General features: G+C 49.3%; 1 long non-coding RNA gene across 13 annotated transcripts in view; it reads left to right on the top strand.

Moving 5' to 3' along the window:
- The window catches only part of LOC123861696 (uncharacterized), a 272,443-nt gene that overhangs the window by 212,486 nt on the left and 31,981 nt on the right, over window positions 1-27,976 (top strand). The gene's annotated exons all lie outside the window — the stretch shown is intronic.

The raw sequence follows: 27,976 nt of genomic DNA, 5'->3' as shown, positions 1-27,976 counted from the left end.
GGAAGACACCAGACACGAAAGAAGACATGGCATGAAGCCATTTCCAGGAGGTTCAAAATAAAGGGGGGGAGGGCAGATTCCTAGTGTTAGAAGTCAGGGTGGTGGTTATCCTTGGCTGCAGGGGAGTCCAAAGGAGCTTTGAGGGTTCTGATAATCTTCTGATTTGGGTCTGGCTGCTGGTTCCATGGATGTGTACATGCATTGAGTGGACACTTGGGTAGGTGTGGTCTTCTACATGCATGCCACAGTTCAATCAGTGTATGGTAAATATTGGAAAAAATTAAACCCCACTAAGTGCCACTGGTTCCCTGCCAATCACTGGAACAGGTAAAAACGCTGTATGGATTTCCAAAATGTTCCCAAAGATCTCCCCGTGAGAACCACTGGCCCAAGCAGAAGGGGTAACACAAAGAAATGGATGAATTCTTAACATGGGCAAGTCATAGGGATTGAGGGGTTTATTGGCTCACACCCAGGAGATGGGAGGAAGAGTCTATAGCGGAATCCCAGAAGCAAGGATGGGGGCTGGAGCTTGGAGGGGTTGCTCTAAAGCAACCTGGGATGCAATCCCATATACTGGGCTGTGCGGTCTGCAGTAGCAGGGGCACCACCTGGGGGCCCTCTGGTGGCCGTGCCTGTGCCTACGTGGCATGGATGCTGAGGGCCGAGTGCTGGAGGTGGTGATCCGCCAGATTAGTGGACCCAGTGGGGTACAGAGTGAGAGTCTCTGGGGTCTGCATCCACTGGGTGTCTAGGGGACCAAATCAGTGAGGGGGATGGCCAGTACTTCCTGGGATATTTCTGAGCCCAAAGAACAAGCCACGAGTTCACTGGTCACAGGTGGGATTATCCGAGGCAGCAGACCACTAGTGACCAGGTGGGAGGGAACATGGCTCTGGATGCTAGCAGGTCCGAGCCAGTACCCAGGCCAGGGCCCCTCCCTTCCCATGCCAGGATGGGGTATGGAGGGATATGTGGCCCCTCCCATGCATACTTGGTTGCAGAGGTGCCTCGTGGGCATCACCAGTCTGAACAAACTAGGCAGGTGAGTTAGAGCCAAGTCTTAGACCCTCACCTCCCTGGGTGTTAAGCCTTTAGTTGCTGGGTGATGTGAGTCTGAGGGCTACAAGGGAGCAACCAGGGGTAGACTGGAGCGCACTAATGGGACTTGGAGCAACTTTTTACAACCTACGTGGTGGTGGTTAAAATTTATCAGCCAGTACACCTGTGCATTTATATATTGGCTGAAGGTCAGCCTAGCCTGAGTACTGCTCAGAAGAGAACCGAAGAGAAGCAGGGGGCGGTCATCTGAAAGACATTTTTATCCAAGAGACAGGCAGCATACACTTCTGTCTTATAAACAACTGTATAAGCCACTTGAACAAGAATTCAAGAAACAGAACATCCTGGCCCACAAAGTGGGCTGAGGCTTTTCACTGGGTGTCCATTCTACACGGACTGAGAGAGGAAGAGGCATCTCAGCCAGAAATCAGCCTAGGGAGAGATGGTCTCTCAGTTAAGATTAAGTTCAGCTGCTATGAAAGCACCATGCCCAGAAGAGCAATAGTCAGCAAAATAATGCTGACTTTTCTCTCATTTAAAACAGCTCTACAAATAGTCCAGGGCTGGAGCGGTGGTTTCATGGTCACTGGGTTGTCAGGCTCCATCACTATTTCTGTTTCACCAGCCTTAGCCTTTGCTTTCATGCTTATTTTGCCTCATGGCCCAAGGAGGCTGTTGGAGCCCCAGCTATCTCTTATGTACTCCAGAAAGGAGGATGGAAGGAAGAGCAAAGAGATACTCCATCTCACTGTTTCGCTTTGAAGGAGTGTCCTTGACCTTGCCTAATGAAGACTTGGAGTAATTTCCAGGATATCACAGGAAGCGTGGGAGCAGCAAGGCCACACAACAGAGATGCCTTACAGGTAGTCAGATCCGGAGTAAGCATTTTGCTTATTGGAGGAAAGAGCATATTGGAGGAAAATGGAACCTCTTAGAAATCAGTGTGATTTAAGATGAGCACAGGGGGATGGAGTTAGCAACAAGAGCCCTGGGCCCAAAAAGCAACCTGGCAGACGGCAGAAGGTTAGGCTCAGTTGAGTCTGGATGCTGGAAGAGAAAGAGGAGCCAGTCAGACAAGAGCAGCAAGTGACCTCGGATGCACCTGCCCTGGGGGCTCCCTGCTCCTTGGCAATGTGGGTCCGGTGTGAATGCTGGTTCAGTGCCATGTGACCCCTGTGCCTGCATCCAAGTCATCCCACACAGGTGCCCCAGGTGTCCTGCTTCCCGGAGTCCTTCCTGAGCCCTTTCCTAAGACATCCAGGACCCTCAGACCCAGGGTAGTAGCTCCATCACACAATCAAGTCTCTTAAGTTTAACCTATGCAAGACTGCGTGCGCTCAGTGGTGGGATATGAAACATAACTTTTTCTTTGTGATGCTGGGACATTCTGGAGCCTTGGGAAAGTCTATCAGCTGGCTTCTTCTGATGGCTGAGCATGAGGACAATCTTAGCATCCCTGTGCCACAGGCACTTGAGTAAGAATCCAGCCCCACTACTGGGCAGGTGTAAGAAATCCTGCACTTCATAGCCATTGGCCCCTAACCCTACCATTGCCCCCAACCCCAGCCTCAGAGCTCATTGTTCCCCTGATATCTTTTGAGCATCTTCTGTGTGCTTCTAGGTGTTCTAGGTGCTGGTGGGCAGGTCTGTCCCTGAAAATGCAGGGCCCAGGCAGAGGTACGAAGGGAGGTCCCCATATCATCTGTCTCAACAGTTAAGAGTTCTAATCAAGCTAACAAGCCAGTAAGTACAATATGCTCTAAGGGCTTCTCTTGAAAAATGTGCAAATTTCATAACTTTTTGGAAGGTCAGCTTCACATTCAGAGTCCTTGGATGTCTTGAAGCTCCAGTTGGGGTGTGGCCCCCATGGAGAATCAGCTCCCCACAATGGCGGCCACCTTCTCTTTCCATCCCATGCAGGGGGCTCCATGCACAGTGTGTGACACCTGCATGCTGTCCTTTCCTCCTGTGAGCAGCCATCCTTGGCCATGTCTTAGCCTCAGGGGCTGCATAAACTGGGGCACTTGCCAGCCCTACAGTCCTGGAAATGGGCTTGAGCATTTTGGGGATCTAGGATCAGCCCTGTCTAAAATTCTGGGTCCAATAGGATCTGGAGATGATTTGGGGCTATTTGCCCCTTGAGCCTCTGCCCTTCACTAATCTGGGGGATGAAGGGCAGGGTTAGATATGGCTAGGCATGCCTCCCTTGGGTGGCCTGCCCCAAACCAGGGCCAACTGCAGTTGTGTGGCCCCCCTGCCCAATTGCATTCCTTGCGTGCACCTCCTTTTCCTCCTCCTCCTAGCGCCTAGTGCCTGACCTTCCTACTCTATATCCGTACCGTGAGTTCTAACCTTGGACCACAGGGTGTGTAGGCCCTTTGTAGGATACTCAGGACAGAGCCACTTGTAGATCAGTAGTGAAACTTGGATTAGCTAGAGCTCAGAGGGGCATGGGGGAGTGGGAACACCCCAGGCCCCATGGAGGCAGACTGACCTGGGTTCGGCGGTGGTCTCTACCTCGTAGCAGCAGCCTGGTGTATGGGCCTTCATTTCCAAGAACTGTTTTCCTTACACATTCCTTCAAAGGCTTTGAGGGGATTGAAGGGATGCCCTTGCAAAGCCCCTAGCCCAAATGCCGAGGGTCCCCTTCTCCCTATGTCCTTCTCTTTCGTTTTAGCTTTTCCTGGTAATTCTCCATTTAATTATTAATAGTTCTTACTTATTGAGCATTATTTGCTAGGCACTTTTGAAAGCACTTTATATATGTTAATACTTTTAAGACTTACCATGACTCTTTCAAAGAGAAGTAGGCCAATGTGTAGCACATATTTTAAACTCTGCCTTTAGTAAGTTTGCCTTTAACTATGCACAGGGGCAGTTTCAAAGTGTGCGCGGCTGATCAGTGATCACATGTGAACTCGCTAAAACATGCACATTCTCAGGCCCCAGCCCAGACCCACTGAATCAGAAACTATGGGGGTGGGACCCAGCCATCTGTGTGCAACACGACCTCCAGGTGACCTTGATATGCGCTCAAATTTGAGAACCATTGGCCTCATCTTTCCATGGGTTCAGCTGCCCTGTGTAATGATTAATAATAACCATGGCTAACACTTATTTGAGTTTTGGTATGTGCCAGGCACTGGCTAAATGCTTTGACGTGGGTTTTCTCCCTCATTTCCAAAGTATTCTACGAGGCTATTAATATCCCCATTTTATAGGCAAGGAAACTAAGGCATGGAAAGATTGACTCTTCAAGGTCACCCAGGCCTGAACTCCGGTATCTGCTTCTGTGTTTTCACAGTGGTTGTAATGATGACACAGAGGCATGGCAACATTTTTAAAAAATCTATTCCCTGAAATCCTTGCAACCTCAAGGGTTTTTCTTAAATAGTGGTTGACCAGAAAATGTGACTGATGGGAACTGGCCTGTTCTCAGGGTATCTGACTAATCTAGGGTTTCCTTTGGTCTGGGTGGCATGTCCAGATGCCCACAGGGCCAGGCAGGTGACATAGCAGGCATAACAGGTGACAGGCAGTGAGGTGGTCCCCAGGTGAGGCAATAGAGCTTGGTGAGGACTGTGGTGAGCTGGGGTGTATGCCACTCCACAGCCCCAGAGAGATGTTACCATGTGATGACATGGGCTCCTTTCACCACATTTTATAAGCAAAAACAGAAATCTGGATTTTATGTGAAGTCTCCCAGTTTTAAAACTGACCCCCAATTCAGGTTTTCAGACACCATGAAGGCTGAACAGAAGACATCTGGGGGCCAGATCTGGCCCAAGGGCTGTTCCATTGCCACTTCTGTGTAGCCCTCTTCAATGTTCAAGGTGCAGAAGGTAGTCTGCATTGGTTGATTTAGCCGTATTTCCCCAAATCAGTCTCCTGAATTAATTACTGAATTTTACGCATTTTCAATCTCACCCGGGGGCCAACAGCCAGCCAGCTATGCAAGGGAAAAAAAGAAGGGAGCAGGGAATTGAGTTGGATGTCAGAGATCCCAGAAGTTCTGCACTGGGGTTGGCAGGTTCTCTTCAGCCCACAGTGGCGGAGGTCCTGCGGTCCCGCGGTCCAGCCTTTCATGAGCCTGCTTTTCAGCCTCTGCGGTGCCTGCGGGGCCGACAAGGAGGTGTTGCGAGCTCCCCCTAGTGGGCAGACAAAGGCACTGCCGACAGCCGGAGGTCTGCGAGCGTGAACTTCCTGGGGCCAAGTCCAGGTGCGGAAGCTGGAAAATTGGAAAATGACCCAGGTGGTGGTGGGGGGTGGAGCAGGAAGGCAGCCGCTCCCTGCAATTCCAGAACTACTCGAGATGTTAACAATATAAGTAATAATACTATAATAAGTATAGTGACCATATTAAAAATAAATAGAATGACATAATAGTTGATATTTACCAGCTGAAGATTTACAGTTCAGAAGAGGTTTTTCTTAATGTGTCTATTTAATCGTTAAAAACACAACACTCTAGTAACACATAAACGTATTCTCATTGACCAAGATTCAAGTGGTATGGAAGAACATACTACACATATTTTTAAGGTCTTTAGAAAACTTTTTTTAAAATTTTTTTTAGAGAGGGAGAGAGAGAATCTTAAGCAGGCTCCATGCCCAGTGCAGACCTGGACGCGGGGCTCCATCTCACAGCCCTGAGATCATGACCTGAGCCAGAATCAAGCCTGACGCCAGTCTGACACTTAACCAACTGAGCCACCCAGGCACCCCAAGAAGACTTTCATTTTGAAATAATTCTGAACTTACTAAAAAGTTGCATGAATAGCACAGACTTTCCATACACCTTTTACCTGCTTATCAATTGTTATTATTTTGCCACATTTGCTTCTTTATCATTTGCTATCTCTAAATACATATTACTATTTTTAAGAACTGAGCCACTTGACAGAAAGCTGTAGCATGAGACTCCTTCACCCATAAGTAGTTCCGTGGGTATTTCCTAAGAACAGTGTTATTCTTTGCCATGGCCCCAGTCCAGTTATCAGAATCAGGAACATTAACATGGAGGCAAACTATGTCATCTACAGACCTTATTCCGATTTCACCAATTGTTGCAGTAATATCTCTTGTAACATTTTTTGTTGATCCCTATTACAGAATATGAAAGTACAGAACTTTTCCTCACCTTCTCCCTTGGCCAGCTGTAGGGTGCATACCCCTGAGGGGTCTCTCTCTCATTTTCCTCAATGAAATCATATTTCCTACTTATTTGTGTGCCTTGAGAGCTCTTTTCAATCTCTTCCCCAGCCCGCCAAGGTAGAACTTTCTAGTCCTATTTTATACCAAAAGGAACAGTCTCAACCTGATGGGAAAGTGCCTTTGGTGTCAAGGCTGGAACTCCAGCCCTGTCCTGTGACACTAGGTTTCCCAAGCTTGCTAAGAAAGCAGGAGAAGGTGAAGGGAAAGCCTTGTCCTCCAGGGTTATTCCAAGTGCTGCCCCATCTCCCTGGACCCTTTGGCAGCATTTGGAACAACCCTGGCACCTCCTCCTTGAGACAGCCTCCAGCTGGCTTCCTGGACACCTCTCCCTCCCAGTTCTTCTCCTCCCTCCCCCCTGCTCTTTTTGGGTCTCTCCTCGGGTCCTCTACACTCAGCACTAGGGCTCAGGGCTCAGTCCTGGACACCCCTCCCCTCTACCTGCACTCCTATGTGGGTGAGTGCATAACCTCCTAAGGAGAGAGAGCACCCAAATGTTGGGGACTCCCAAGTTTGTACAGCTAGCCTGGCATCACCAGTGAACTCTAGGCTCACATACCCCACTGCTGACTTGACATTTCCTCTTAGATTTCCAATGGGTGCCTCATGCTTAAAATGCCCAGATGGAACTCCTGATTCCCAGTCCCAGCCAGATCCCATTTGTCCTCACCTCAGTAGGTGGTGGCTCTGTGTTTCTGGTTGCTCAGGTTGAAACCTGGAGTTGTCTCCGATGCCTCCCTTCTCTCTCATACTCCACATCCAGTCCAAGAGAAACATCTGATCAGTTCTGCCTTCAATTCCACTTCCAAGCCCTTCTCATCACCTCCATGGCTGTCCCCCAAGTCTCCCCACCTGGATGATCACAGAAATCTTCTAACGAGTCTCCCTGCTTCTTCTCTAACTGACTTAGAGCCTATTTCCTACACAGAAGACACAACAACGTTCATAAAACATAAATTAGATCCTGTCACATCCGTGCTCTAAGCGCCCCAGTGACTTCCCATGTCAGAGTAAATGCCTCCCCTACCTCTCTCATTTCTCTCCCAGAATTCCTGTCCTTGCTCTCTTCCAGCCTCACTGGCTTCCTTGCTGTTGCTTGAATGCACAAGCACACTTCTACCTCAGGGGTTTTGTCTGGCTGCTGCCTCTGCCTGGAATGTTCTTCTCTCTGATATTCCCATTGTTCTATGTCTTCCTCTATGACTTGGTGAACTGTCATCATTCAGTGAAGCTTCTCCTAATTGTTCATTCATTCAGTACATTTATTCATTTCTTCAACAAATATTTGTTGACAGGCACCACTCTAGGTACGAAGGAAACATCTTTAACAAGATTCTCACCCACATGGAGAAAGACTATAAACAATAAGATAATAGGTCAATGATAACTATTTAAAAGGGGGAGGTGAGCAGGCAAGGGAGATTGGGTGTGCTGGAGGAGTAGCAATTTAAAATTGGGTAATTGGGGCAATTCATAAAATGCCATTTGAACAAAATTTTGAAGAGGTGAGGGCTTGAGTCATGAGGACACCTGTGGGAAGAGCATTATAGGCAGAGGGAACAGCCAGTGCAAAGGCCCTGAGGCAGGGAGCCTTCCTGCAGTTTCAAAGAACAGCAAACGCTCCGGCGTGGCTGGAGTGGACGAACAAGGAGAAGGAGTAAGAGACAGGAGGACAGAGGAGGAAGGAATTCTGTGGGGTGGAAGACGATAGTGTCCAGATCTTTATTCTGAGTAAAGCAGTGGCCACCAGAGAGGGCACCGTAGCAAACACCCTCCTTCTTCCAGTCCCCACACTCCCTGCCTTGCTCTGTTTTCATCACTGAGCAAACTTATGTACCAGGCCCCTTCCTAGGTTCTGGGGACACAACAGGATGTTGCTGGTGGCTGCCCTCAAAGACTCCCCAGGCAAGCAGAAGGGACAGGGGAAGGATGAACGCACAGGGGGCAAGTGGAGGGCTTTGTGGCATGATAGGGTCCGAGGCACCCGGCTGTCTGTAGCCCGTGGTTGTGGTGGCCTGGCTAGGGGGCTTCATCAGGGAGCCTGGCGGCTGCAGCCCATCCCTAGCAGGAGTGTTGACCAGGGTCTGTGGAGTGAGTGTGATGACAGAAGCGGGGTCTTCCTTGCTCAGAGAAGGAGGGTGGAGGGGACTTGGGATCAGCAGCTGTGGTCTTCGCTAAGCACACAGAGGAGGCTGCCTGCCCCCATCCCAGCGTGCTGGAGGGGCTGAGCTGCCCCCACCAGTTCCCGAACCCCAGAGGGGAGTGGGGGGCGGAAAAGAAAGGGCTGGTGTGCACATCTCCCAGTCCTTTGCTTTGTTCTCCATGCTTTATGAGATACTATCCCCAGATTTCATGCTCCCTGGGACTCCAAGACTGTGGGCCGTGAAACTGCGCCCTGAGGAGTTTTGTCCCTGAGGGACCTGGGTCTCAGCCCTGACTTGGTCCTGCTGGAGCTGTTGTAGAAAAGGGATCACTGGTGTCCTGGGAGCCAGGGTTGATGTCCAGTGGGTCATGGGACGGGTTCGATTCCTGAAGGCCTGAGTGTCCCTGCTTCATAGCGTCTCAGTTGGTAATTGACAATGCCAGGCCCACAGTCTGTCCGTCAGCCTTTCATTCATGCCGCGCCTTCTGCTGGACCCTCTGCGGGCGCTCGGGAAACAGAAACGGAAAGACACAAGTCTGCCAGGGTCGGCTGGAGAAGGCCAGCGGGTGAGCAGGTCCGGTACGGTGGGAGCAGTGCCATTAGTTTGGACCGGTGGCAGGGTGGTTCAGACGGGCGGGGCCACCAGGGCAGCCTCTGGTTGGGAAAGGCTTTGGATTAGTGTTCTATGCCTGCTCTAATAAATTGCCACAAACATAATGACTTCAAGCCGCATGCCTTTATTCCCTTTTCGCTCTGGAGACCAGAAGTCTGAGATCCATCTCACTGGCTAAGGTCAGGGTGTTGACAGGGCTGGCCCCTTCTGGAACCACCGAAGGTAGAAGATGTTCCTTGCCTTTTCCAGCTTCCAGAGGCTGACCCTACTCATAGCTCCTTCCTCCAGCTTTGAAGCATGTCATCCCAATCTCTGCTCTGTCACGACACGGCCTGCTTGTGATGATATTTAGGGCCCACCTGGATAACGTGTGACAATCTCCTGGTCTCCAGATCCGTAACTCACCACACGTGCAGAAACCGCCGTATGTGGCGGCATGAGTTCTGGGGTTCAGCTGCAGACATCTGGGGGCCTAGCACCGCTTCCTGGAGCAGATGACTGACTGTGAGGCAGGCGAGATGGGTGAGGGTGCTCCTGGTGGGGGACGGGCACCAGCAAAGGCCAGGAGGCATAGAAAAGGCTGGTACAGTGAGGGCAGAGGCCAGATCTCCAAGGGCCTGGGGCATCTTGTTACAGGAAGCCTGGCTTTGTCCTGGGGGAGGTGGGTCTGCCCTGAAACTGAAACATGGATAAAAGATGGTTGTCTGGACCAGGGCCTCTCAGGACACAGATGTCACGCTCAGAGGGGCTGTTTACAAAGCGGTGGATGGGGTTCAGGATGGGGCCTACCTGGGACGGGGCAGTGATATGTGACCACCTCTTTGGGAAGGTGTAACCACCCCCAGGAGGCAGGCAGGGAGGAATGATCTGTACCAGAGAGGGTGGCCCTGTGGCCAAGAGTCTGCGGGAAAGGGATGCAGCTGACCCACCTACGTGACCTGGAAGGGAAGGAGCTGGGTTACGGATGCCCCAAGCCTGCTCTCCTCTTGCCCTCCCACAGCCTGCTGATACCCATCCCCTACGGGGCAGAGCAGAGAGGTGAGGGATGGGGTGGGGCGGCGTGGGGGAATGTCCAGCACAGATGTTACAGGGGCAGTGGAACAGCGGGGTCACTTGCAAGAAAGATCACTCTGACCACGCGTAGGAGGATGGATCTGAGTGGGAGACAGGGCGGAAGTGGGGGCCAGCTCATTCCAGAGGATCAAAATAGCACTTTTAAAAGATAAATTCCCCCCAAGTGAGGGTCTATTTACCCTGTGGGGTGTCTGGGATAGTTTTGGCATCAGCTGATGGGGTAAAATTCATCCCGTGCTGCCATCTTACAGTGTCCTAAATGCCTCCTGCTAAAGATCCTGCACCGGTGGGGAGCGCTCGGGCAGGCTTGGTTGCAAACCACAGAAACCACCCGCAACGACTTGAAGCAGAAAAAGAATTTATTACAGGACAGTAGGGGGCTCCCAGTTTCTCTTGATCAGCCTGGGGACCAGGCTGAGAGGCCCTGCAGTGGGGACATAGCCCAAATACACCACCACAGGACAGTTCCAGGGAGCGATCCTTTGAGCCCCGAAATGGACCTGGGCACTACCCTGGATCCTCTGCTGCCTCCATGGGAAGCTGCCTTATCTTCTCGCTGCTGGCTCTTAAAGTCTGGCTGCTGGTGCCTCTAACCGGTGAGCCTGGTCACTTGCCTGTTCTGGGAAACAGAGTTTCTGGCTTCTTTGGGGAGTCAGACACCCAGAAGGAGGGAATTCTCCAAAGCTGAGAAGGTTGTTCAAGGATACTGGGCATGCAGAAGGACACATATCCATTAGAAGGAAGTAAAGGTAAATTATTTTAAAGTTCAGGCCATCATATCCCTCATCCTCTGGACAGCATGTATTCTAGTGGCCTCTGTCATTAGGGAGAATAATATCTCCATATTATTCCTCCAGTATGCCAGTCCTATCCAGGGCCCTCCCCCTGAGGGATACAGGCACCCCAAAGTACGCCTTAGCTCTGGTTCATGTTGCTTTGTCATGAAGTGTACAGGCTTCTCATGGCCCATGCAGGCCACTGGGCAAGGTGGAGTACTGATTCAGTGCTCCCCTTGGGTACCCTTCACTTCCTTCCCCTTCCTCAGAAACATAGTGAGGGCCTAATCTGCTCTAGACTCTGGGGGGACATGAACATGATGCCGTCTGACTCCTAAGCTCTCTCAGACCCAATCTAGGAATCAGCAAGAGTCACAACCCTCTACCTACCATCAACTCCACGGAGACCAGTTGCCGAATGAGACCTGCCCAGAGGCCAAGGGCAGGCCCACAGTCCTGATTCTTCTGTATGTGTAATGAGTGAGATACCTTTAGTGGAGGATCCCAATACCTGGACTTGCCTGGAAACCTCCCTACTAGATCACCCCACTTATTAGGTACATTCTCTACTTTCTATGTTGCTGTAGCATTGCTAAATTTCTGCCTCTCCACAACAGAAGTCCCCTCTCTTCAGTTTTCAATATATTTTCCTTTAAATCCTCACTACAAACCCCCTTCTGGCAATCTGGTGCCATTTAGACTTTCCTGGACACTTCCTTCAGAGGCCTCCCAGCTTCTGCAGGATTAGGTTTATGTTCCAGTGGCACCCCAGGCCTGATACCAAACTTTATCCTGGTTATCTACTGCTGTGTAACAGACTACCCCAAAACCTAGCAACTTAAAACAACAGCAAACATTGATTAGCTTTCACAGCTTCTGTGAGTCAGCTTAGCTGGGTGATCTGGCTCCGGTGCTCTCATGAGGTTGCAGTCAAAATGTCAGCTGGAGTGGCCGTCATCTGAAGGCTGGATCGGGGCTGGAGGACCCACTTCCAAGGTGGCTCACTCAGATGGTTGGCAAGATACTGGCTGTGGTGAAGCCCTCCCTTCCTCTCCATATGGCTCTCTCCACGGGACTGCTTGAGCAACCTCACAACATGGCAGCTGGCTTCCCCCAGAGCAAGCATCCGAGAGAACAGAAGTCACAGTGTCCTATGACTTAGCCTTGGATGTCATTCACCATCCCTTCTACTGGTCACACTGACCAGCTCTGACTCAGTGTGAGGGGAGAACACACAGGTGCATGGATGCTAGGACGTGGGGCTCATGGAGGGCCATCTTGGAGCTGGTGACCACAAACAGTTAAAGAGAGAAAATATATGTTATATATACATGTTTTTCATTATAAAAGTAACATGTTATTTATAGAAATTTAGGAAAATTCAGATTAGTAAAAAGAAGATGGTAAAAACTATCCCATAACAGCTTCACTCTGAGAAAAACCACTGTCAACATTTGGGAGTATATCTTATTAGTCTGAGCTTTAAAAATTTTTACAACAGTTGGATAATACTGGACAAAATTGTTCATGACCTCTATTTTTTCATTTAAAAGTACAGTCACAAAATATACTCTGACACATCTTTTTTTAATGGCAGCATTGTATTCCTGGGAACTTTGAAAACCTGAGGCCTAGGTCCTATCCCCAGAGATTCTGATGTGATTGGTTTGGTAGAAGGGTAGGCTCAGGAGGTTTTTAAAGCCCCCAGATGATTCAGATATGCTGCCAAGGTTGAGGACTGCTACTCTAGGATATCTGGTCCTGCAGAGGTGTGTGTGTGTGTGTGTGTGTGTGTGTGTGTGTGTGTGTCCCAGATGCCTTCAAGTTTGCATATTCCCAAGGTCACAATTCTGGAGTCGTCCTTCCTGAGAACCCCATTCCATGTATTATGGAAGAGCCTGGGGATCTTTCCCAAATGTTCCCTGATCCCATCCCTGACCCCCCAGTCAGCCCTCCCTGCACTCTGTTGCCCCTCCCCACTCCACCTCACCCCCCACCACAAGGGCTTATGCCTTATTGGTCATTTCCTGCCTCTGATTTCCTGAGCACTCAGTCCCATTCCTGTCTGTCCCCTAGGACTGTTTCCTTCTTTCTTTCTGTCCATGTCAACTTAGTGCTGGTTTTCACTGACCACCAGCACACAGCTGTCAAGTTTAGCAGATGTTTCCTGGAGGTCTATAGTTAATGAAGGGTGTTGTTTCCAGAGTTAAATTACTCTGCCCTAAAGTCCTTGGGTTGACTCCTGCAAAGCCTTCTTCCTCCAGTGGTCAGCATGCTGCTGCTGGCCAGATTCCAAACTGCTGCTCCTTTCATAATCAGAACAATTCAACTCTCTTTTTCTGTGCATCTCCCCTACGTCCAGGTAGTTCCAAAAGAGATGCATTCTCTCTGTGAAGAATTGAGTGACTCTGTACTTCTCCTAGGTGAGCTGGCTCCAACTGCAGCCAGTGTTTAAAAAAAACAAAAACAGCATCTCCTTCTTTCTTCTATTTGTGCAAATCTTCAGGGATTCTAACAAGTTATCTTAATAGAGGACACTGCTGACTTCAGTGCAAGTATTCTGGCCAGAGATCCAGGGTCCTTAGATGAAACCCAATAGTTGGAGGGGTTAGGGGTTCCTTGGTTCTGGAGAAAGGCAGCTGGTGTCTCAGCAGATGTTCCTAAAGATTTGGGCTTGGGCCACATCTGTTCTGCGGGGAGAGCAGGAGAAAGGGAGGAAGGGAACAGGAGAAGAGAGCAAAGGAAGCTAAAGATTAAAATAGAATGATATGGTTGCCCCTAAAGTTAAAGTCTCTGGTCTCAGGAAAGGGCAGAGAGAAAAACATGGGGAGTCATGGTGACTCCAAGGCCCTGTGGTCCACCCTCCCTCAGATCCTAGTATCTGTAGCCAGCCTTGGCTGTATGGGATGGACACCTTCCAGCCAAGCTGCCTGGGAAGCCAGCTGCCTCTTCCTTTCCTTCCCTTATATTTTCCCAAGAGGGGAGAAGGCTTTGCTTGAAAAGTTCAATGTGGAACTTCACTGTGTATACCCATCAGATGAGTGAAAATTAGGAGGTCGTCTAATGCCAACTGTTGGCCATAGTGTAGGTGCAGAGGGGAGCCCTGCTTCTCTGCAAGGGATGAGGGCAGGTGCTGTCGCTCTGCCACTCTGCAGAGCAGCCTAGCCCACCAGTGCTGGTTCAGGTTAACTGTGTGAATCCCCTGCTGCTGACCGGGCCAGCTGCCACGCCTTGGTATATGGGCCAGAGACACTCTGTCCTAGGGGCACATGCAGAAGATGCTCATGCAGCAAAGGAGGCGATATGCACACAAATTGACATAATCTATAGAACAGACTACATTGAAATTCAAGGATACACATGAAACACATAGGAAGGCTGCCTACGAGGAAAGGGTTTGCGAGTGGGAACTGGAGGTTGTAATGGGTTAAAGGTGGTTCCGAATGCTTGGGGATTGCTTCCATCCAGAGCTGGGCTGATGCTTCTGGGTGTGCCTCTGACTGGCCAGTAGAGTACAGAAGAAGCGCCGTGCTGTCAGTTTCTGGGCCTGGGTCTTAAGGGATTGGTAGTTTCCACCCCCTTTCTCATGGAAGTTGGTCTCTGGGAGCTCTGAGCTGCCTTGCAATAAATCAACTATGCTGATCGCCCCAAACTAGAGAGGCCATGTTTTAGGAATTCTGGTTTGTGATCCTAACTGAGCCCAGCCATCCAGCCAGTCCCGACCCTCCAAGGTCACCAGATGTATAACTAAAGCCATCTTGGATGCTCTAGACCAGCCCACTTAAGCTGATGACCACTGACCTTAGTGGATGCCACGTGGGGCAGAAGAATCAACCACATGTGTCCTGCTAAATTCCTGATTCACAAAATGTGATATGATAATAACATCACTAAGTTTGGGGGCATTTTGTTGTCCAGCAATAAATACCAGGAAAAAGATTAAAGGGATTAAATCACGAAAGCCCTCGCACTGAGCAATGATGAGGTTTGGTGGCATAGGAGTATATACAAAGTCCTATGAACTGAGCCCTTCTGCCACTCTTCCGAGCAAGGAATAAAATTCCTGGATCTATCCATGCAACACCAGTGCTATGGGTGGGGAGGGGGAGGCCAGCGGATCCATGGAGAGACTACCGCACAGATTCCGTGCAGGTGACAAGGAGGGAATTTACTTTCTCATTCATTAGTTCCATAGCCTAGAAGTGGCACATACCTGGTCAGCTTGGCCACCATTAAAAATGTTATGGAAATATTAATATGTGTTCAGAGTTAAAATCATCTGAGATTAGAAATACGTTGAAATGTAATTCTTAAGGCAAGAGATAGCACACCAGCTCACCTGAATTAGAACTAACCGATATTCAATAAATACTCATTGTGTATCAGGCACAGTATCAGCATGGGGGCTAGAAATGAAGTAAGACACAGGTCTGCCCTGGGGGAACACAAAGAACAACATTAAACAATGAACTTGCACTCACCACCTGTCACAGACTGCTTCCTGAACTTGGAGTTCCTAGAGTTTCCTTAATGACATGATAATCTGCAGCTATTATAATATTTTTAAAAATTTTAGTGGGTTTTTCTAGGATGAAACCTATTTATATATTGCCCTTCTTCCAAAGCATCATTTTGAAGGATGATGGTTGCTACCAATATTTGATAGTTAAATTGCTAGATCATCAGGAATCTTCTTTTTTTTTTCCCTCCTAAAATATCTATGCAGGAAGATTCATTGTCAAAATTCATGGCTTCTGAGTGAACTGGAAAAAAAAAGACTGTATTAATAGACTGTATTAATAAGAGTATGGGTTTTATTTCTAAATGTGTTAATTTAGATCCCATCTTATTGCAAAATGATTTGGGATAGCTTACATAAATATGCACCACATGAACTATTACAACTCAATAATGAAATGACAAGCCAATTAAAAAATGGGCAAAGCATTTTGAATAGACAGCTCTCCAAAGAAGAGGTACATGTGGCCAATAAGCACATGAAAAGGTGCTCAATGTCATTAGTCATCAGGAAAATGCAAATCAAAGCCCCAGTGACTTCATACCCACAAGGATACATTATTACTTCACAAACCAGAGTGCCTAAAACATAGCCTCTCCAGTTTGGGGCGATCAGCGTAGATGATTTATTGCAAGGCAGCTCAGAGCTCCCAGAGACCAACTTCCATGAGAAAGGGGGTGGAAACTACCAATCTCTTAAGGCCCAGGCCCAGAAACTGACAGCACAGCGCTTCTGCTGTGGGCAGTTAGGCAAGATACTTGTGTATCTATCTTTGGATCAATGACTGGCTTGATAGACTAAACTTGTATTTCTAAAGGGGGAAGCCAAACAGATGAACATAGAAGTCTATAAACAGACTGTAAGACCAGCTAAGATGCTGAGGCTGGTAAGAAGGTGATGGAGGAAGGCAAACAAGGAAAACAAAAGGTAAAACTAAAACCATTCATTTTTTAGAATACACTTTAAATTGTCAGTTTTAGATCAACAGAAACATCGTAAGGGCAATACAGAAGAGTTTTCACGTATTGCACACCCCGTTAACTCTATTATGAACATCTTCTATTAGCATGGTACATTCGTCACAATTAATGAACAAATATTGATACGTTATTACTAACTAATATTAACTCAGATTTCTTTAGTTTTTACCTAATGCCCGTTGTCTGTTCCGGGATCCCATCCAGGACTCCGCATGCAGAGCAATTAGTGACCGTGTCTTTTTAGGCTCCTCTTGGCTGTGACAGTTTCTCAGACTTTCCTTTTCCACCAGGTTTTTGATGACCTTGACAGTTTAAGGAGTACTGGTCAGGGATTTTGTAGAATGTCCCCGCACTGGAATTTGTTATTTTCCTCATGAGTAAAATGAGGTTATAGCTTTTGGGAGGAAGACCACAGAAGTCCAGTGCCACACACATCACATCATGCCAGGGGAACATAGCGTCAACATGACTTCTCTCTGTTGTTGTTGACCTTGATCGCCTGGCCGAGGTAGGCTTTGTGAGGTTTCTCCTCTGTCAGGCTACCCTTTTCCTCGTTGGAGGAAGTCATCATGTGCAGCCCATACTTAAAAGAGCCAGGAGTTACGGTCCCCCTCCTGGAGGGTTGAGTAGCTACATCAGTTATTTGGAATTCTCAACAGGAGACTGGTCATTCATTTAGAATCTGTTATCAACCAAAAGGGGAGGTGGCGCAGGGAACACACAACTCTAGGTTTGAAATTGGTCTTATATCCTTTAGGGAAGAAGGGGGAGCTGGTGCCACTCAGGGAGAAGGGAGAGAGGAAGGCCAGTTGCTCACAAACCTAGTGAAAGGGGGGTGCTATGTTCCTGACTCAGGTGCCCCAGGCTGTCCCCACCGTACCACTCCTGCTGATGACATGCCCGAGAATCTTGACGTAATACATTCATGAGTTTCCCAAGCAATAATGGAAAAGTTTTCTTTCTTTTGCTCTGAGCAGATTGTTTAAAACAGAAAAAAAAAAAGGTCAATTCTAAAACCGCAACAAAATAATCTGTCACAAGAGTGTTTCTCCTCCTTCCTCCCTTCTTTGAGTAACTGGCCAGCACTGAGCTACACGCCTAGACCTCCTGAGATGACGTGCTATCCAGCGAAGGCCCCAGAATCACCTGATCAGGGCATATTGGGCCCTTGGGACTTGTGAGTGGGTGAGTCCCAGGTCTGGGAGAGTGCCACCGAGATTTTTTACACTCTGTGATGAAAGGAAAGACTCTTCTGGATTGGATTGTTTAATGAAAGGCAAAAGTAATTTGGAAAAAACCAAATGGCTGCTAAATACAAAGGTTATTTTTACTGTAGAGGGCCAGCCATCTAATAAAATGCCACCATTGCCAAAGTGTGTCTCTCCCCCATCCCCAGGAAACTTTACGGGCACCTAAGTGTCTGTCCTTTTGATTATGCTGTGAATGTCTCAGGAAGTTCCGTGAGAGCCTGGCCAAGGTCATGGAGTCCCTGCCAGTGGATTTGGTGTCACCTAAGGGCTGAGGTTTATTTCCAGGAGAGATTGAGGTTTCCTTGTGTGACAGTCACATAATGCTTCCTTAGTGCTCTCCTCTTCAGGCCATGAGCTGCGCCCACACGTTGGCTCAGGGGCTGCTGGAGACATTGTCTGAAGTCTTGGTGGTTCTGTTCTGGAGCTGCCTGCAGACTCTGAGGTGTGGGATGCAGTTTCGTCCTAAGTTCAGGTGTCTTGTGCACAAATCCCTTGCAACCGGACAGAAAATATCCTCTGATGGCTGTTTGTAGACAGGTTTAGGGCTAAACATGGTGTCTGCATTCCTGAATCCTGGCTTGGAAGCCATTGCCTTCCTAGCAGGTATTTGAAATCAGCTTTCAGACTTTCCCCAATGCTTGCTGCACGCTTCACCTCCTCTTACAGAGAGACCAGCAGAGCGATGGCAAGACCAGGTCCGACTCCTACGGCTATCATTACTTACTATTTGACCTTGGACAATTCACTAGCACCTCTCTGCCCCTCCGTTTCTATAATTGCGAGAAGGGATGACAGGACACGATGTCTGCACAATGTCTGAGAAACAGTGGATTGCACAAAATAAAGCGAGTGAATGGTAAAGAATACATTTCCTCTTCTGACACAGAGCCCCAGCTCTTGATTCTTAAAAAACTCAATGATTTCACATTTCTACTACATAAAAGAAAGAAAGAAAAAGAAAGAAGAAAGAAGAAAGAAAGAAAGGAAGGAAGGAAGGAAAAAAGAAAGACCTTAATTTTTACAGCAGCTTTAGGTCCACAACCAAATTGAGAGGTAGGTACAGAGATTTCCCACATATCCTCTGACCCCACACACGCACAGCCTCCCCACTATCAATGTCACTCATTGGAGTGGGATAGTTGTGACCAAGGACAGAACTAGACATCATAGTCATCCACAGTCTGTGGTTTACCTCAAGGTTCACCCTTGGTGTTGTGCATTCTATGGGCTTGGACAAAAGTATGACATATATCCACCACTGTCGTATCATACAGAGTCTTTTCCCTGCCCTGAAAAGTCCTCTGTGCTCCGCCTGTTCATCTCCCCACCCCATTCCTGGCAACCACTGATCTTTTTACTGTCTCCATAGTTTTGCCTTTTCCAGAATGTCATATAGTCAGAATCCTATGGTTTATAGCCTTTCCAGACTGGCTTCTTTCATGTGGTAATCTGCATTTAAGTTCCTTTGTGTCTTTTCATGGCTTGATAGCTCACTTCTTTTTAGCCCTGAGGGATATTCCAGTGTCTAGATGCACCACAGTTTATTTATCCATGCACCCACTGAAGGACATCTTGGTTGCTTCCAAGTTTTGGCAATTATGAATAAAGCTGCTATAAACATCTGCGCGTAGGTTTTTGTGTGGACGTAAGTTTTCAAGTCCTTTGGGTGAATACCTAAAGAGTGCTGTTGCTGGATTGTATGGTCAGATTATGTTTGGTTTTGTAAGAAGCCGCCAAACCGTCTTCCAAAGTGGCGGTATCATTTTGCATTCCCGCCAGCAGTGAATGAGAGTTCCTGTTGCTACACAGCCTCGCCAGCATTTGGTGTCAGTGTTTTAGATTTCAGTCATTCTAATAGGTGTGTGGTGGTATCTCGTTGTAAACGATTACTTTTTTTAGAGGCATACATTTCAACAGATTATTGATAGGGTCTTCAAATATCCCAATCTTCCCACAAATCTGAACACAGTAGTTTATCACAGACCCTAAACAATGGCTCTTCCTTGAGTTTTCACTTTTAAAAAACATTTTATGAGAGAACCACTAAAGTCTCCCGTGTTCTGTGGGTATGTAGGGGTGACTTTGCCCTTGTGTGCTGGGACTATACTAAAAGAGTAGCTGGTCTGAAGGGCTAAAAAGCACTTTAATAAGAAGTTGCTTAACAGCTAAGCAGATACATTCATATCCTGTGGAACTGATATGACCTATACCAAGAGCTTAAGGTACGAATCTGGTCATATTTCTTTTTTTCTAATTAATCACTTGAATACCTCCCAAACTCTGTTGTTACAAAGTTTAATATCTTACTTTTGATTTTTCCAAAAACCCCAGGGCCTTAGTCCTGCTTTTGAAATAGCAGATGCAGGGGGACCTGGAGAGGCAAAATCCTCTATTGCTCTTGACCATCTGCACCACAAGGTGGCGCTGTTGAACAGCAGTCCTGCACAGCCCTGCTGAGGGGAGGCCCTTCCTCTTCTGTATCTGCCGTCCCTGCAGTGATGTTCTGCTCTCAGGCTCCAGAGTCCACTCCCTTGGTTCCTGTGCAGACATTATTGCCCCATATGAGACCCTGAGCAGCATGCACCAGCTTCCGGGTTTTGAGCCTGAATCGTCCACTACCCTAGACTCCCATGTTTTTCCTGGTAAGCATGATGGACTGAATGTTTTGTCCCTGTTCCCTACCACCCCCCCTCCACCCCCAATTCATATGTCGAAGCCCTAAACTCCAATATGACTGTATTTGCAGATAGGGCCTTTGTGGAAGGGACTAAGGTTGGTAGGGTCCTGATCTGATAGGATTAGGGCCCTTCTAGGAGGAGACACCAGAGAGCCTGATGTCTGTCTTTCTCAATGAGGCACTGAGGAAAATGTGAGGGGGCAGGGAGAAGTCAGCAGTGTGCAACTGGGAAGAGGGCCCTCCCCGACACCCTGATCTTGGACTTCCAGCCTCTGCGACTGTGAGAAAGTAAATCTCTGTTGTTGAAGCCCCTGGTCTGTGGTAGCTTGTGATGGCACCTGGAGTGGGCTGACACGTTGAGCTGCTCACTGTGTGTTTTGGGAACGGCCGCTGTGGCGCTCCCCGTGTCCATTCCTGTCAGCATCCTTTGATCAGGGGCACCCCTGTCTTACCTGCCAGAGCCGCTTGGGCGGGGGATTCTGGCAAACTGAGTACCCAGGCCACGGTCTACCAGTGGAGGGAAGGGAGGAGCATGGGATCCAGGTGGGCATGTCCTTGGCCCTTGCCCTGGGGGAGAGGCATGGTCAGAGGAGGAGCAGAGCAGGGGCCTCTAGAATGTATGGCCCCGGGCTAGGGGTCCTTTCTCCCTAGCATCATGCCAGGCTTCCTAGGCTGAATCCTGGGCCCGCCACCCACTAACTGTGAGCCTGGGGGCAGGTTCTTTATTCTCTTTGTGCCTCACTTTCCTCACCTGGAAAATGGGGAGGTAATAATAGAACTAACCTCCCAAAATTGTCATGAGGATTAAATACATCAGTGGTGTGAAGTGCGTAGACTAATGCCTGGCATATGGTAGCTGTTACTTAAAAATAAAACAAAAAACCAACCCCTCTGAGAGCTCTCAAAATCATCCACTCACACATGAGCAGCAGTGGTCAACTGCAGACTTTACTCGAGATTTAGTACGTGGGCCAGAGGCCTGGGCTTACATCGTGCTCTCCACAATAAAAACCCTAAAGATCTCCTTCTCTCATGTTCTGTTTGGTCATCTTGCCGCCAGGCTGTCTCTCTCTGGCCCTTCGTCCCGGTGGTCCTCAGCCTTCCCATGTCTCTCATCCAGTCCTGACTCCCCTTCCCCGTAGGAGAAGACACCTTCCTTTCCTGGTCTCCTTGTCCCTGTGCTATTCAGTCGTATCCTTGTTCATTTGTACATGAGCTAAGGGTCTCACCCTCCATCCCAGTCATTCTGTCAGAATATTTCTTTCAAAGGAATAAAATGTCCTCCCTGGTGGATCCTGGCAGAGGAAGTTTTCTCTAGCCTTCCATGTGCAGAACTAAAAGCAGGGCCAAGATGTGCTTGGGGAGTCCTGCCTACCTTATTTCATTTCTGCGTCTGTAGCCCTCGTTGAAAAGTGAGTTCCCCGAAGACAGGGGTGACACCTTATTCGTGACACGAGGGTCTGGCTCCAGGGGCACGGATGACGTGTGGATAGGGTGAAGGAGCGCTGCCTTTGGCTTTTGCCGCATCCCTCAGCAAGGCCTTCTGGGCCCTTCCTCTGCTCTCATGAGGGGATAGTTCTCTACACCCTGACGTGCTCTGAGCTCCAGGCTCCCTCCTGGGAACGGTGCTTTTCTAGCACACACTAGTCATTTCCACTTTTATCTTCACCCTTGGGCTTCCGAGAAGCTTGCTCTGAGCTTTTCCCTAGCAACACAGAACATTCACAGCTTTGGTGTTTAAAATTACCCCCTTCAGGTCGTTTTGCCTTAAACAGAAAGAAAGCAAGGAGACTCAGGTGCCAAGACTAATTGGAGACCCCCCTCCCCCGCTAGTGTTATGGACTGAGGCCTGACGTCAATCTCTTATATAAAACCAATTATAAATTAAGAGTTTATGTATATGTATCCACCCACAAGCAACCAAGAGGTAATGCTTATATCAGTTTGGTCAGATACTAGCTTAGTAAATGCATACTTTTAAAGGTAAACACAACTGTGACTTGTTCTAAAAATAAATCGAGACAGCTATAGAGTTGTAAATTCATATATATGTATTTTTTAACAAACACTTATTTGTGGGGGAGCATGGGTGACTCAGTTGGTTGAGTGTCTGACTCTTGATTTCTGCTCAGGTCATGATCCTCAGGGTCATGAGATCCAGCCCTGTGCTGGGCTCTGTGCTCAGCGGGCAGTCTGCTTGAGATTCGCTCTCTCCTTGACTTCTGCCCTTCCCTCCACCCTCCATCCCAGTCATTCTGTCAAAATATTTCTTTCAAAGAAATAAAATGTCCTCCCTGGTGGATCCTGGCGGAGGGTGGGTGGGACAGAAGTCAGGGACACGGCCTGGATGCCCTCTGGCTTTCTGCGCCTCACTTGCCGCTCTGCCTGGCCCTTAAGGGTCTTTCATGGCCCGCCCTGCCCTTGGCTTTTGTGGTTATTTGCGTCCAACCAGGCTGCCACCCTCCAGCTGACCTCTTGCAAGGCCCGTGGCCTTCGGGGCCACCAGGGAGGGGGTGTTTGCTTACACGGCCTCTGTCTGTTTATAGCAGGGGCACTGATGAGACGGGTGCTGTGGTTGGGCCGGGGTGGCTGCCCCACAAAGACAGTTTTCAGGCCACACTCGGCTGGAAATTTGGGGACAAAACCTGGGTGAGATAGAAGGCAAGGTCAGGCCCGGATCAGATTCAGGCCGAGAGGGAAACTGGCCGGCAGCGACCATGTTGTAGGTCCTTACCACGTGCTAGACTGTACTGAGGGCTTCACACGCCTTATCCCAGCTCTTCACGCCGCAGAGAGGCTGAGAAACTCGCCTCCAGCTGCTTAGCTACTTTTTGGAGGGCTGGGATTTGAGCCCTGATCTCTCTGCAGGTCTGTGCTATCTTCCCCTTGGTTACTCTGCCTCCCCAGGTAAAATGAATACCCGCAGTTTCCCTTTAAAGATTAGCTATCGTCCTCAAAGCAGCGTTCTAGATAAGGAGCCTAAGGTTCAGAGGGTACCAGTGACTGGTCGTGGTCACACAGGTAGGAAGCAACAGAGCTGGGGCACATCACCCAAGGAGCCTGGCTATCCGCCCAGGAAGATCTCTTCTGACAGACACTTTTCCTCTAGGGAAACGCACCGTGGGCCCCTGCTGGCCTGTCTCACAGGTTGTCTCCGTGGCTCCCTGTTCAGGCGTGCTGCACGGGGTGTGTCTGAGGGGGACGGAAGTCCGGCCTCCATCTCTGCCCTGGGCTCAGCCATCTCTCCGGCTCGACGACAAGTGATGCGCCGGCTGAGCGATGCCTGAGAGCTGTGTGCTGGACATGGCCTCGTTCCTCCCCCCGGCAGCTTGTGGAGGAGGACTGCCATCTCCCCCATTTTACTGAGGAGGGTTAAGGGGACCTGCCCAAGCTCACTCAGCTATGGAGGGGTCAGGTGGGTTTCCCTCCAGAGCTCGGACGGTGGCTGCTCCCTCTTGCTTCCTGCAGACCTCAGAGTCCGAGGGCCTCTCCGTGCCCTCCCGTGTGCCCATCATACCCTCTCCGGCAGGTAAGCCTGCTTCCGACCCCCTTGCCCCTCAGATCTGCCTCCTCTCTTGCACGGCCCTGCCCGGTCCGTGCCCCACCTTTTCCATCTCTCTCTCTCTCTCCTGTCCCCAGGTCTTTTGGAGCCTGCTTGCAAGATCAAGTCCATGCCTTGAGCTGGGCTTCTGGAATCTCCTGCAGGAGACAAGCCCTTGTTCTGGCTCTGCTGCCCGCAGGCCAGTGGGGCAACTTGGGTCAGGTGGCTTCATAGCCCAGGACCTCAGTTTCTCCATCTGGGAAAAGGGGGGATGATGGCTGCTCTACATTCTGGGGTGTTTCATGGTTGAATGAATCATCCACCACTTCTGCTGCTCCAGCAGCCATTTCTAGGGCAATAGCGATATTTAATGAGCACTTACTATGTGCCTCGCATGGCCGGTGCCCTCAGGCACCATCTCATTCCCTAAATGACGGAAAGAGGCAGGCTGAGTGGCGTGGGTATTTCCAAGCTTCCTGTTCTCGCTGTTTCCTCTCCCTCTTCCCCTTCCTCTCCTATCCCTCTTCTGTTCCCACAGAGCCTGGCCATGAGAGGACTGCCACCCCTCAGAGCCCACAGAACAAGAAAAGCTGCCAGATAACAGAGGTAGAAGTTGAGTGACCCTGTTCCTTGAGGATGTGGTTCTATCACTCCTCACGAATGGACGGGCCCCATGTCCACGGCCAGTGCCACATCAGGGCACTTGAAAACCATCCCCAAGGTAGCTGCTGGGAACTGCACACCTCCTGTTTCTTTCTTTCTTTTTTTCTTTCTTTTCTTTTGAGAGAGAGAGAGAGAGTGTGTGTGTGCACAGGGCAGGGGCAGAGGGAGAGAGAGAGACAGAATCTCAAGCAGACTCCTCGCTGAGCGCAGACTCGGGGCTTGATCCCACGACCCTGAGATCATGACTTGAGCCAAAATCGAAAGTTGGACACCTAACCCACTGAGATACCCAGGCGCCCCACACACCTCCTGTTTTCTGATTCTTGCAGCAACCCCTGACAGGTTTGCAGAAGGTCTGCTCCTGCCTCCCTGGGCCCCTGCACCTCCCTTCACCCCACCCTGGGGCTGATCCCACAACGGACACCCTCACTCACCAGGGGACTGAGTGCTGTAGGAACTGGTCAAATTCCAGGGCCCCAGTTGGGCTACAGGGCTAGTGTGGCGTCACCAGTTTCCACTCACAGGCCCAGTGCCCTTGGTTATCACCTTTCTCTGTCCGTCCATGAAATTACAGTGGCACAGAGCTGACTCTGCTCCCTCAGAGCTGGCCCGGGCATCTTCTTCCTCTTTCTTTTCTGCTTAGGAGGCCAGCATGGAGAGCAAGGCCTGGAAGAGTCCTCTACATTTCTCATGTTGTCCCTCCCTCCTCGTGGCCACCCAGCATGGGATTTTCTCTGGCCTGACTTGTCCTGGGTTCAGGTCGGCTGCACTCCAGGACTGGGGGCCCATGTGCCTCTCTTGCTGTCCTTCCCCTCTCTCTTCTGCCTCGGGTGGGAGAGGGAGCACCTTGCAGCTCCCTGGCATGACAAGTTCTGGGAGGTAGCGTTTGGGTATGGAGAAACAGGCAGAGCTGGCCTTCTTAAAGCTGATTTTGGTTCAAGACCATGTCATCCCGGAATTGGCTTGGGCCAACAGCCCCCCCTCCGCCCTGTGTGGTCCAGCTTGTCTCCCTGGAGTTCTGTGTCCACGCTGTGGCCACAGGATCTGTGGATAGTCAGGGACCATCTTACTGATGTCGACTGTGCAAACACATTCTTTCAGGGGGGCGGGAGGCTGGGCCAAGGAAGGACAGAAGTGGTCTTGGGTCTCTAGGTCAGATGGGACTGGTTTACAGCTATAAACCACAGGATGTTCTCAGCACAGACTTAATGAGGGGAAGTGAAATGATGTATTACAATACTCCTTTTATGGGAGTTTTATCCAATAACGTTCACTGTGTTTCTATCCACCCCTGCCCATGCGTTTATGGGGAGATGTGTACTGGGGATGGAATTAATAAGATCCCAGCCTATTAATAATTTGTGGACTATAAATAAGTTTTTGTTGGTTTCCACAGCTCGCGCAAATGGCGGCGTGGCCTTTCACCCAGTCTGGTGTGTTTGTGTGAGGGGGTCTTGCTGGGTGTAGGAAGAGTAAGTTCTGGGCAGGCATGAGAAAGACAGGTGGCCTGCTACCAGAGTGACTGACACAGAGCCACAGCAAGAGACACAAAAGGCAGATTGGGGGTGGGGGAGTGGGGGGGTGGCGGGGTGGAGACAATAAGATAACGTGAACAAAGAGAATACGAAGGGCTAGCTTGGCCCCCAAACCTGCTCTCTCTGCTATCCTGCACTGTCTGGGAGGTAACCCCACTGTTTTCTAGCCAAGCCCAGAGACGTCCGAGCCACCTGCCCTGCCTGGCAGGGGCTGTCACGTGGTGGTGATTCACTGCGTCAGCCTTTCCATCTCTTCATTGTCACCACCCTGTGGTGACCGTCACCACCCCTGGCCAGTTCCCTCTCTTATGTCTGTTCATAACCACCTGAACTTTAGGTAGGGCTCGGGTCCGAGGTTTGCAAACAGCTACTGAGCCGTTAGGTCAGCATCTGTGGAGATGGGAGGAGGGTCAGGAGAGCAGCATGGGGTGTCAGAGCCAGAACGGGTGAGGGGCCATCTGTCCGGGTTCAAGGTGTTGGTGGTGACAGGAGGTGGTTCTGTGTAGAGGTGACCGATCCGGTGTAAATGTATGGAGGATAGCGGGAGAGGCTAGAGAAAGAATGATAATTAAGGGAAGGAAAGAAACTCGAATGCACCCCAGGAAGGCCTGGGAGTGGGGGCACATCCGGCGCTCAGTGTGACTTTTAAATACCAGACAAAGGAATCAAAGCTTCTTAGAGAAATGGCAGATTCCAGGGCAAGAGCAGGAAAAGCAGGAGATAAGCCTAGACCATCTCCTTGTGTCAGGAAGTAAGGAGGTGCTCAAGGACAGAGGGAGGAATGTCACAGGATACAAAAGCCAGTCGGAAAGTCTGCCCACCAGCCAAATCTGGGACAACCTGATGTCGAATGAGGTAATGATAGCCCCAGATTGTATAACACATTGAGTAAAATAGGAATCCATGGGTCCATACAGATAGAAATAAACAAGTGAATCAATAAACAGGAACAAGAAAAAGCTTTTTACAATAGTAGGATGCCAACTAATGAGTGTAGAAGGAACAATGGAATTTCAAAATGCCCACTTGGCCATGGTCAAGAATGATACTTGGTTCAACAGAGCTATGTCAATGGGCATGAATGTTGGATGAAGAGCAGGATATGTACAAAATCTCAAAGTCCCTCTCCACAAAATACTAATTTATTACAAATGGACAAAAGAAGGATCTGGCCGACACCACTATAATCAGGTGATCAAAGTTAACATCAGCCACAAAGGGATAGATCTAACTCATGCACCTCATAGGATGCTATGACAAGAATGCATCATTGCTCCTGATGTTCCTGTCAAAGATGCAGGATTAGAATATCATCATGAGAAGTAATCAGACGAACCCAGTTTAAGAGCTGTTCTACAAAAGATCTGGCCTGGAATTTTAAAGAGGGACCGTTCCAGATTAAAGGAGACGAAGAGATGTGGCCACTGAATGCGCCGTGTGATTCTGAACTGAATCCCTTCACTACACTGAACGCAGTTGGGACCCATTGGCAAAACCTAAATGAGGTCTGAGGATGAGGTGGTAGGGCTCAGTGAGGAATAAGCCAGCCGCAGAGCACTCATAACGTATGGCTCCGCTTAGCCGGGGGGCCTGGAGTCCTCAAACTCACCGAGACGGCAAGTAGAATGTGGTCACGGGGGCTGCGGAGGGGGATGGCGAGCTGGTGGTAATGGGGACAGAGTTTGAGTATGAGAAGATGTAGAAGTTCTGGAGATGGATGGTGGCGACAGTTGAATAACCATGTGAATGTACTTCATGCCACTGCGTTGGTTGCTTAATTAAGACAGCAAATTTTATGTGTATTTTACTACAGTAAAAAAAAAAATGGGAAAAAATAGCATGGCTTTGGAGATGAACAGAGCAGGGTTGGACCCTCAGCTCTGACTCTTGTCACTGGTTGACCTCGGGTGAGTGCTAGTTTCTTTCATTGTC

Source organism: Mirounga angustirostris, unplaced genomic scaffold (genome assembly GCF_029215605.1).
Source record: "Mirounga angustirostris isolate CCGP_5_RB_7025 unplaced genomic scaffold, mMirAng1.0.hap1 SCAF_7, whole genome shotgun sequence".
Lineage (NCBI taxonomy): Eukaryota > Metazoa > Chordata > Mammalia > Carnivora > Phocidae > Mirounga > Mirounga angustirostris.
Note: the sequence above shows the minus strand (reverse complement) of the source record. Positions and strands in the feature narration are given on the sequence as shown.